This window comes from Gigantopelta aegis, chromosome 4, assembly GCF_016097555.1.
Source record: "Gigantopelta aegis isolate Gae_Host chromosome 4, Gae_host_genome, whole genome shotgun sequence".
Lineage (NCBI taxonomy): Eukaryota > Metazoa > Mollusca > Gastropoda > Neomphalida > Peltospiridae > Gigantopelta > Gigantopelta aegis.
The window spans coordinates 2,328,436-2,340,996 of NC_054702.1; positions in this window are offsets into that span (position 1 = coordinate 2,328,436).

The following is a 12,561-nucleotide window of genomic DNA, read 5'->3' on the forward strand; positions in this document are numbered from 1 at the left end:
ATTTTATTAGACTAATCAAAATGTTGGTTTGTTTCTTTCACACTGGCAAGGGCTGGACCTAGTTCAGTCAGTAAATTGCTTCCCTGAGGTGCTTGGGTAGAAGGATTGAACCCTGACGATGAATATGTTGTCTTTTGTTTCCAGCAGTGCCCTACGACTGGTATATCAAAGGCCATGGTATATGATGTCCTGTCTGGGACAATGTATATAGAAGATCCTTCTTTAATGGAAAAATGTTACATGTTTTCTCTAAGACAACATGTAAAACAAATGTTTGACATCCAGTAACTGATGATTAATTAATCAATGAGCTCAAGTGTTGTTAAACAAAACAAACTATAATTTATTCACACTGGCCGAGAACATGACAATAGAATTGTATACTGAATGCCAAACGAAATTACAACAAACTATAATTTGTTCACACTGGCCGAGAACAATAGAATTGCATACTGAATGCCAAACGAAATTACAACAAACTATAATTTGTTCACACTGGCCGAGAACATGACAATAGAATTGCATACTGAATGCCAAACGAAATTACAACAAACTATAATTTATTCACACTGGCCGAGAACATGACAATAGAATTGCATACTGAATGCCAAACGAAATTACAACAAACTATAATTTGTTCACACTGGCCGAGAACATGACAATAGAATTGCATACTGAATGCCAAACGAAATTACAACAAACTATAATTTGTTCACACTGGCCGAGAACATGACAATAGAATTGCATACTGAATGCCAAACGAAATTACAACAAACTATAATTTGTTCACACTGGCCGAGAACATGACAATAGAATTGCATACTGAATGCCAAACGAAATTACAACAAACTATAATTTGTTCACACTGGCCGAGAACATGACAATAGAATTGCATACTGAATGCCAAACGAAATTACAACAAACTATAATTTGTTCACACTGGCCGAGAACATGACAATAGAATTGCATACTGAATGCCAAACGAAATTACAACAAACTATAATTTATTCACACTGGCCGAGAACATGACAATAGAATTGCATACTGAATGCCAAACGAAAATACAACAAACTATAATTTATTCACACTGGCCGAGAACATGACAGTAGAATTGCATACTGAATGCCAAACGAAAATACAACAAACTATAATTTATTCACACTGGCCGAGAACATGACAGTAGAATTGCATACTGAATGCCAAACGAAAATACAACAAACTATAATTTATTCACACTGGCCGAGAACATGACAGTAGAATTGTATACTGAATGCCAAACGAAATTACAACAAATATTTTTCACATTTATTCTTTAACAAAAACAAACAAAACCGTTGTAATATCAAACCCGATTTCACTAAATTTCAATACATTTTAAAAATAAAAACCATACTTATTCCTAAAAAAGTGAAATATTGTAACATTTGAAAATTCCAACTCCGTCTGAAATTAAAGGGGTAACATTACGTATGGAAAGAGCCGTGCTTGTTAAACGGGTCAGGTCCTCGACGTGCATATTCAGAGCAGGGACGGGACGTAACGGTGGTATAAAGTGCACACCTGATGCGCGATCAGTCTAGGATCAATCCCCGTTGGTGATCCTATTGAGCTATTTCTCGTTCCAGCTAATGCCCCACGACTGGTATATCAAAGGCCGTGGTATATGCTATCCTGTCTGTGTAACGGTGCATATAAAATATCCCTTGCAACTAATGGAAAAATGTAGTGGGTTTCCTCTATGACTCAAAATGATAATATGTTTGACATCCAATAGCCAATGATTAATAAATCAATGTGGTCTAGTGGTGTCGTTAAAACAAACTTCATTCAGAGCAAGCTGTTGTAGTGCATGCCTGTCGTGGGCGCACATGTCGACTTAAGCCGGCTTCTTTGTCCCGGACAACCGGCCTCGGTGGCGTCGTGGTTAAGTCATCGGTCTACAGGGTGGTAGGTACTGGGTTCGGATCCCAGTCGAGGCATGGGATTTTTAATCCAGATACCGACTCCTAACCCCGAGTGAGTGCTCCGCAAGGCTCAATGGGTAGGTGTAAACCACTTGCACCGACCAGTGATCCATAACTGGTTCAACAAAGGCCATGGTTTGTGCCATCCTGCCTGTGGAAAGCGTAAATAAAAGATCCCTTGCTGCTAATCGGAAGCGTAGCCCATGTAGTAGCGACAGCGGGTTTCTTCTCAAAATCTGTGTGGTCCTTAACCATATGTCTGACGCCATATAACCGTAAATAAAATGTGTTGAGTTCGTCGTTAAATAAAACTTTTCTTTCTTTCTTTGTCCCGGACAGGAAAGGGTTTGGGGTGGGAGGACTCGTCAGCGTTTTCCCGCCGCTGTCTCAAAATGGTGCTGTTAGATGTTACCGTATAAAGTTAAAGTAAACGAACCAAATTTTGTCATTCACGTGACGGCGTTCTTCACAAGGTAGGCATAGTGCAGAGTTGTTGGTTATGTCCCGAACTCCAGCATACTGATCTGACGCTCCAAATGAATTAAAGTTTTCCTAAACTGCGTGTTTGTGTTCAACTTGACTGAGCGTAGCCATTTCACACTTTTCATTATCCAATATGGTTTTAAAGTTGTTGTTTTTTTGTTGTTTTTTTTAAATGGCTAAAATTCAGCGTTTAATTCAGTATGATATGGCCACTTGCAAACTTCAAATTAATTGTGCACGTGCTTTTTGTGAAAAACTGATTTGCAACTTTTGGGTGATCTTGTGGCCCTCTCTTTTTTTTTTAATAGAAAATATTCATTTTAAAAAGTGTATGTTTTCTTTTGACATTCAATATATTTGTGTATGGTTCGAGTATATTGTACTGAGTAACAAAGGGCGAGATATAGCTAAGTGGGTAGAGCGATCGGGTCAAGTGTGATGGGTCGTACAATAGATCCCTAGAGATGAACTCCGGTGATTTTGTTTTCAACACCAGATTCTCACTACGTACATCAATTGACCCATATTCACAAAAAAGTGTAAATTTACGTCTACGACTAGCACTTACGTGTGCAGTAGATTTACGTTTACGTGCAACAAGCACCTTATTCTCAAAGATGGTCGTAAATGTAAACGTAACTTAGTTGGACGTAAATCTACGATTTAACATTCTCACTGGAGTAATTAATAAAAACACATTAGAAACGATGGCTACCGGGTAAATAACAAATGCGCAAAACGCAATTTTGTTTGTCGTCTGCTAACAATAACATTGCGAACAGTGAACCATGGCATTTTGGTATTGGTGGGGATCCGCGTTTTGGTACGAACTTGAGGACATTTCTTAAAAAGGAAAAGATAACTCAGGAGAAATTGGCCAAGTCGAAAACATCCGTTCGATCACGAACAAAAATATGTTCAATCCGTGGGCGTTCGCCATAGCAAACTGCTTCATTTATTGGAAATGCTGATAGTTTCCGTAAATAATAGTAAATAACGGCGATCATGCTTGATTTATTATATGTACACAACTTACGTGCAGCGTTAGTTGCAACCTGAGGCACTCTTATATTTACGTCCAACTTTACACGTAACTTACGTTTTCGTGGTTTCGTGAATAGCTCTTCAGTCGTAGATTTACGTTTACGTGTAAAACTAGGCTTACGATATTTTGTGAATATGGGTCCTGACCTCTATGTGTCAGTACATATAATAAATCCCTTGCTGCTTTTGTTTCGTATATATTAACATGCTTATATCCCGAGAGTTCAAACACGCTCACTGTGGGCCCAGCCAAAGTGAATGTAGCCAAAATAGCCCAGTGGTAAAGTGCACGCTTGATGCACGACTGGTATATCAAAGGCCGTGGCATGTGCTATCCTGTATGTGGGATGATGCATATAAAAAATCTCTTGGTACTATTGGAAACCTGCAGCATGTTTCCTCACTAAGAGTATATTTCAGATTTACCAAATGTTTGACATCAATAGCTGATGATTAATAAATCAATGTAGTCTAGTGGTGTCGTTAAACAACAAAACAACACACACATAAAAACGGTTATAAAGATTACCTTTAGAACTACAATTTGTAATTCGTTTCATTTAACGCTAGAAGGATGTCACATCGGTGGGAGTTTTGAACATAAGATGAAATACATAATTAATATTTTAAAAGTTCTGATTTTTTTTCTTCAATGATCATCATCAGTTGAGTGTGCAGCGTGCTAAACGGAACACAATGTCATGTATGTGACAACACTAAATAAATGGTATTTATTTTAAAGATGTGTGTATACATACAGCTCCTTTACTTTTGTTTGAAACCTAAGTCAACTTATTAAAATTTTATTTTTGATTATGTCGATGTCCGACTCGGTATCAAGTAAATTCCTTACAAACACTACCAAGGCAGTAAAATGAAAAATGGTTGAATCCAACCGTTATAAAGTTTATTACATTATTTATTTATATACTTTTGAGTGTACTTTGAGCGCCCCATTCCTCAGGCGTGTGCCCAGGAATTTTAGCAGGGGGGTCTAGACTGGGGGGGGGGGGGGGGGTCCTAGACTGGGGGGGGGGGGAGCGAAGTTTATAAAGAGGGTCGAGTCATGATCCCCCGGAAAAATATTTTCTTTTTAGTAGGAAGGGTGTTTCGATCCCCGAAAGCCTGCACCTGCACACGTGCCATATTTTAGTCTAAATAAATTGTGTGTTTACATTACGACAGGGTGCTGTTACAACAAGGCGGCGATGTTTGTAATGACACAGCAGATTCCCTGTGTGAAAGAGAAGAAATCGCCCTGTCACTGAGTAAACTGCGCCATGAACTGCAGCCGTTACTGGCACTGACATGTACACGTATCACACTTGGGGTGACTTTGAACGGGCTACCTCACAGCGTCATTGTGTGTGTTACACAAACAGACACGCAAAACGAAATTACACATCTGTTTGTAGAACACGACCAGATGCGAGGTCGCCTTTGGTACAACGGCTCGCCCGGATGCTATTCAAGAATCGGCCAATCATCCAGCATTTACAGTATTCGTCTCTTAAAGTGACCGTCCCTACTTTTTCTTGACCCCCCCCCCCCCCCCCCCCCCAACAAAACATTAGCGCGTATTTTTCACTATTAGATCAGTTTTTGATAATCGAAATGAGACATTACTTAAATATTTTATTGTTTAGATTATTTAATTCCGTACTTCAGGGTGTTTCTGGTCATCCTGGTGTTTGTACTGCGAAATGCATTCTCCATAATTGTAAAAACGCACGTATTTCTGAGAAGTAACGGTTATGGAAACGAGCGGTAATCTATTTTTAGAGTATTGTGTGTAACAGATTTTTAGATTAACCTAACTTAGTGTCGATTACCACGGGGTGAAACTAGGAGCCGCTACTAAATCCACAAACGTACGATGTAGTCACGTGCGTGCGCGTGTGCATACATGTGCGTGCGTGCAAAACTAGTTTGCTCTAGCGAGATCGATTCATGAGTGATGTTACACTGTTAATTTCAGTATAACGAATAAATTCGCAATCAGTGAATCACACACACACACACACACACACACACACACACACGGAGGAAGGGAGGGGAGGGGTTATGTCCAACCATTTGAGGACGAAAATGTACGGTTTTTTGTCCTATGCCCTATATAAAGATAAAACTCTGTCTTGTATACCCCCCACCCCCATTACAGACTTCGCCCCCACTAGTAGCCCAGCTCAAATATCGTTCCTACGGGCCTGGATAATATCATATCACAATGTTGACTTTTTTATGTAGGTCCGTATCTAGTCTTCACTAACTGGGGTTGCAGGGTATTAAAGGGACACACCCTAGTTGCAGTTATTTGTTAACCATTACGGCGTTGTTTTTCGCTATTAAACCCCATTTTTCACAAATAAAATTGCACTTTACTTACATTTTATTATTTAGAATACACATTTCCATTCACCTGAAGTGCTTTTTGCTAATCCTGATGTTTGTAAAACCACGAAATGCATTTTTTGCATTTTTTCACAAGACGTCTATCGAGAAAAAACCGTTAAGCAAGCGAGGTCCAATCTATTTTTATAGGGAATCTTCCTGTGTAAACGTCACAGATGTTGGTATACCACGTGACCGTTATCATTTTGGTTCGGTTTGTTTTCTCGTGCACGGTTCGCGCAATCAACATCCGATTTGTTGTTGTTCATTTGTGAGATTTTTCTTCACAGTTCGTGAACATTTTCAGTAACAATAAAGTTCAGACAAGTAAGTATCTCAATACAAAACGTTGCAAACCCTTAAAACCAATAATTTTGCTAAGTCCTACGATATCTGGAGAGGAGATACAACCAGGACAGAACAGTTGGAACATGTCCAGGAGAGGTGAAAAGAACGCACCCCAAGTCTGTGAAATTTGTCGTGACGTAGGCATTGTTGTGCTTTGTTGTGCTATCTACCGGTGACATCAGAATACTAACTTTCAAAATTATTTCAAGCAATTGGGACATGGGGATTCCCATGGTATTTATCGATATAAAACCTGCTTTTTCACTCCCATTTGATAAAAACGTGATCTAAGTGTGTTACAGGTTTGTAGATTAACCAAATTATAATTTATTTTCGCTGGATGGAACTAGGGTGTGCGGCTTTAAGGGTTCCAATTAAACGTACGAAAGAAAGAAATGTTTTATTTAACGACGCACTCAACACATTGTATTTACGCATATATGGCGTCAGACATGGTTAAGGACCACACAGATATTGAGAGGGGAAACCTACTTTAGCAACTTCATGAGCTACTCTTTTCGATTAGCAGCAAGGAATCTTTTATATGCACCATCCCACAGACAGGAAAGTACATACCTTGGCCTTTGATATACCAGTCGTGGTGCACTGGCCGGAACGCCAATTAAACGTGCGAGACATTATTGTGAGTAGAACGATGGAAGTTTGAATAAGGCAGGCTACAACTGTTTTTTAAACCAGCTCATTTTGTCAAAACATCTGCATTACGTTTGCCCGAATGCGAAGATTTGCTCCATGGCTAGTATTGAAGGAGCGGGAGTTGACCACCGACCCCCCCCCCCCCCCCGACCCCCTCCCGTCTTGTGCGCTTCCACACTAATACAACACAACACAACACAACACAATACAACACAACAATACAACACAACAAAATACAACACAACACAACACAACACAGCACAATATAAAATGCTTACATATGGTTTCTACATATAATTATACATAATAACAAACCCAGTGGTGAGCCAGCAGTAATAAAGCTAATGATAAGCATAATGAACGACTAAATACATGCATTAACCATAATGGGCCGAACTTACAACGCCTGTAACTACATACATAACCGGCCTCGGTAGCGTCGTGGTTAGGCCATCGGTCTACAGGCTGGTAGGTACTGGGTTCGGATCCCAGTCGAGGCATGGGATTTTTAAGCGAGATACCGACTCAAAACCCTGAGTGAGTGCTCCGCAAATCTCAGTGGGTAGGTGTAAACCATTTGCACCGACCAGTGATCCATAACTGGTTCAACAAAGGCCATGGTTTGTGCTACCCTGCCTGTGGGGAAGCGCAAATAAAAGATCCCTTGCTGCCTGTCGTAAAAGAGTAGCCTATGTGGCGACAGCGGGTTTCCTCTAAAAAAACCAGTGTCAGAATGACCATATGTTTGACGTCCAATAGCCGATGATAAGATAAAAAATCAATGTGCTCCAGTGGCGTCGTTAAATAAAACAAACTTTACTTTTTACTTTAACTACATACATGCACTATTATTTTCAGTGTGTGTGTGTGTGGGGGGGGGGGGGGGGGGGGGGGGGCTAATTTCGTCAGGTTTCCGTATTAGCATTATAAGACATTTTAAAGTCCCGAAATAAAAACTGGCGAAAAAGTCCTATCCCCCCGGCTCCTACGAGCCTGAACTAAAATATGTTTTTTTTAATTATTATATAATTTTATGCTTGGACAAGGTGGTACGTCAAAACATGCCCCCTGCCCACCGCTATGGTTAGTCTCATGAGCCATTCTATCGCTAGTTGAACACATTCAGATATATATTTATACTCACTGATGGATGGGCAGCTCCCCCCCCCCCCCCCCCCCCCCCCGCACATTTTGCGACAGTTATAAAAAATATTATATTTTTCCTTTTTTTTTATACTTTGGGAACGTTTTATACTTTGGGAAGATCATTGTGACCTCCCCCTCCCCCGAAGTAGTTTTTATGGACCCGTCTCTGTAACTATAACTACACCAAACATCACCAGCAATGTGCTGGGGTATCGTATAACAAAATATTCCTTAGTCATTTAAAACAAATTTGTATTAATAAATCATGGATCCGACCCCGAATCACTACCCTGTTGCGGTGTACAAAACTGGCATATTTCCAAACTATTGGACTAAAGGATATATAACTCCAATTCACAAAAAAGGATGCAAAATGGACCCGACAAATTACCGAGGAATAACTATAACAAGCTGTCTAGGAAAACTTTTCTCCATGATACTGAATAACCGCCTAGTTAATCATTTAGAAAAGAAAAAAACTATTATCAGATAACCAGTCTGGCTTTAGGAAAGGTAGAAGAACAGCCGACAACATATTTATTCTTAAAACCCTAATACACAAATATGTAACCAAATTACACAAACGACTCTACATATGTTTTATTGATTTCCAAAAAGCATTTGATACTGTGTGGAGAGAAGGACTTCTTCTTAAAATTTTACGTCTAGGGATTGGCGGGAAATTCTACAACATTGTTAAATCAATCTACGACAAAACTGAAGTCGCAATTAGGTTCGCAAATAACATTACAGATACATTTTCCTCAAATATAGGGGTAAAACAAGGTGATACACTCAGCCCTGCCATGTTTAACATTTTCATAGATGACCTAAATTTTAAATCAACTATATGTGCACCTGTTACACTACAAAAAGAAAAACTATCCCATTTGTTATGGGCAGATGACCTCCTCCTCCTGTCTGAAACCCCACAAGGCCTTCGGGAATGTCTTAATAGTCTTGATGACTTCTGTAAGCTATGGCACCTAAATATAAACCATTCAAAATCAAATTTTATGATCATACAAAAAGGGAAAAGCCCCACAACTACTAAACTCTACCTAGATAACAATACAAGTTCTCAAACAAATGCATACACGTATCTGGGTTGCATTATAAACTCCGCTGGAAACTTTACTGAAACTAAAACTGTACTCGGTAATAAGGGATCAAAAGCACTCTTCAGATTACACCAAGCTTTCTAGGGTGTCAATCCACCACCACATATATATAATCAACTGTTTGATACACTAATTAAACCTATTCTACTCTATAACTCGGAAGTATGGGGCACGGAACTGCATGACAAACTAAAGAAACACAACCAATACAAATTCTTTAACATATTAGAGTCTGAACCCTTCGAAAAATTACATATAAAATTCTGTAAAATTAATCTTCAAGTCCCACGAAACAGTGTTAACATTGCCTGCAGGAGTGAACTGGGGCGCTACCCACTTATAAATAGCATACATACAAATATTTGTAAATATTTTATGTACCTAGAAAATGTAGAAGAATCAAGATCTATATTATATGATGCAGTATCCTGTAGCAAAGAGCTACAAACACAACACAACATAGGCTGGCATGCCTATTTACAAGATATGCTTGATAATAACAACATTGACATAAGTCTATTAACTAACGCTAAAATTCACCCAAAATCAAACTCTAGCTACGCTAACAAAATCCTTGATGACAGATATTACGAACACTTTAAAATCAAGCTACAGAACTCTGAAAAGCTGCAAATATTTAAACATATTAAAAACAAATATGAAATGGCAAATTACTTGAAATATATAAAAAATACCAATTTTAGACAAGCTCTCACAAAACTACGTTTATGTGCGCACAGACTGGAAATCGAGGTAGGACGTTATAGGAATATCCATAGAAATGACCGTATATGCCGGCTGTGCCAAAAAGAACCAGAAGATGAGATTCATTTTTTGACTCGGTGTCCAATAAATATGCATTTAAGAAAAATACTATACTATAAAGTCGGTCAAATATGTTCTGAGTTCACATTTCTGTCTGAACTGGAAAAATGTGTTTTCCTTCTTGACGGCCCAGAACAAGTAACTCCAACTGTTGGACAATTCTGTTATGAAATGTTCAACCATAGGCAAAATGAACTTACCAGACCCTCTACTACAACACCAACTTGAATAAACACGTATACTCACTCAGTGACACTGCACACATTTACGTGTACATGTCGTATAACTACTACACGTATATACTCATTGTCATCATTATTATTACTATGTGTCTGATCTTACTATTTTATATTCTAATTATGTATGTTGTCCAATGTATACCATGCCATGTTTATATAATTCATATATAAATAAATGATTTGATTTGATTTATTTAGGACAAGTCAGGTGAGAGTGACCTTTTATAGAATAGTATAGGGTGTATACTACCAAATCAAATCCCATAGACGACAATAGTAACATATGCGGCTAAAACTCCTACCTGCAACGTATCAACCGAAATAAACGCCACGGATATAAATACTACCACCCCTTACACTTAAAGTGAATCAGAAAAAAATGGGGGTCAAGCTGCTCGTTTCTGAGATAACGGGTAGCGTCTATGACTACCCTAGTTTCGCACAAAATTCGAGTACTTTTTTTTACAGGTACCCCATACATGTTTCAAGCACAAGGCTACTTGACACATTGGTACTAGATGAAATAAAATTGCACATTTTTTTTACCCAGATGAATCTATTATTTTTTACAACCAACACACTCACATTTATAACCAATCACAGGACTTGTGGTGTTCACTTCTCTATCAAAAGTTCGGTGCACCTCCAACTTTGACCCAGCCGGAAGTTATTTGGTATAGTACTACCTGTAGCCAGCCGTCGACAGGCAGTTGGCCTCAGATTACAGTTATCTTCCCATTTGGTTGTCGAAAATCCGGAAGTTTGACCGCGCAAATAGTCTGCTGTTTGACTGTGATTATTTCATGGCAGACAGCTATGAAGTGGCAACTGTTTGACTGAAGTGACAGGGGATAGCATGTAGTTTGTAAACATGTGTAACTTGCTGACATTGAAGACTTGTTTGTGGTAATTCCGGCCCATGCAAAAGTAGTGCATTTTGTGTAAAATGGGTCTGGTTTAGAGGGCGTGTCTGTTTAAACCAATATGCTGGGAGAAAGAGCTGGACAACAGGGGTTGTCCTTTTCAGGGTATGTGTCCCCCATGCAGGCAAAGGTACATACAAAACCTCACGGGCCTGCTGATATTAATAAAAATGTTATAGCCACTAAGGCTATATAGAAACATATAGCGAAATTAATTGTGGTCTGAGGCCTGATATAGTTCACACATTACACCGGTTAAATGCTTGATTCTGATGAAAGTATTATAACCAGAGAGGTGAAATTACACAGACTGATTGTGCATACCACAAGGAATATGAAAACTAATTTATTTATTTTCTAAATATTTTATTAAATTAAAAAACATTTTTTTTTAATTTATTAAAAATTAAAATTAAAATTTTCAACTTTTAAATTTCAGTATCCTCCAAAATAGCATAACATGACCTCTGATGTTACTACAGGTTGTTGCAATATTTTTTAACAGTTTTGAGCTAATAATTTGGTAAAAAAGAGCAAAAGTTGGATTTTGTTAGTCAATATTGAGATTTTAATTTTTTTTACATATTGAATTTTAATGAGTTTCTCAATTATTGCAATTGGACAGAAGATCTAAATATAATGAATATATCACTACTAAATGTAATTAAACACTTTAAATAAATAGTATACAGTTTTTAACAAGATTAAGTACTCTAATAATACATTTCACCTACATTTATGTAAATTACACACTTCAGTCATTTTTCAAAAATGGTCTTTTTATCCTTAGAAAATCTAATAGGCTAATATTCTATGCTGTCTGAATGTATTTATTGTGTTCAGTAATCAGATGCTGGTATACTTGTTTAAGTTTATTGCAGAAAATTTGCCAAAAAGGTTAACATTTGGCTTGTAATACATATGGCAGAATAATCCATAATGAAATACTACACTGAGGTATCCCAGACACTGGCACATGACTACACTTGTTAACAGTTACCACTGGAAACTGAAAAATATGGTTCAAGTACCTCTTGGTAGGATTTATATCAGCATTTTGTGACAAAATCTTCATTTTCAAAGTTGTCGTCAACAAAAAAAATATTATGGTGTATACCTAAGTAATATCTGTAGGGCATATTCATATTAATATGCATTTATATGGACTGTTTTGCCTTTTACAAAGTGGCTACATGTCTAATACAGTAAATGAAGTAGATTAAGTAAATACAGCAGGTCAAAATTGAATATGAGGCCTATCATGTCTAATTTCCCCTGAAATTAGTGTGTAAACATTTGTTGCAAATGGCCCCAATTTTGTGACTTTCACCATCCCTCTGACACATTTCTAATAATGTATCATGAATTCAGTCACCATATCTTTACTAAGCCTCCACTTATCATATCTAAAATGCAAAAT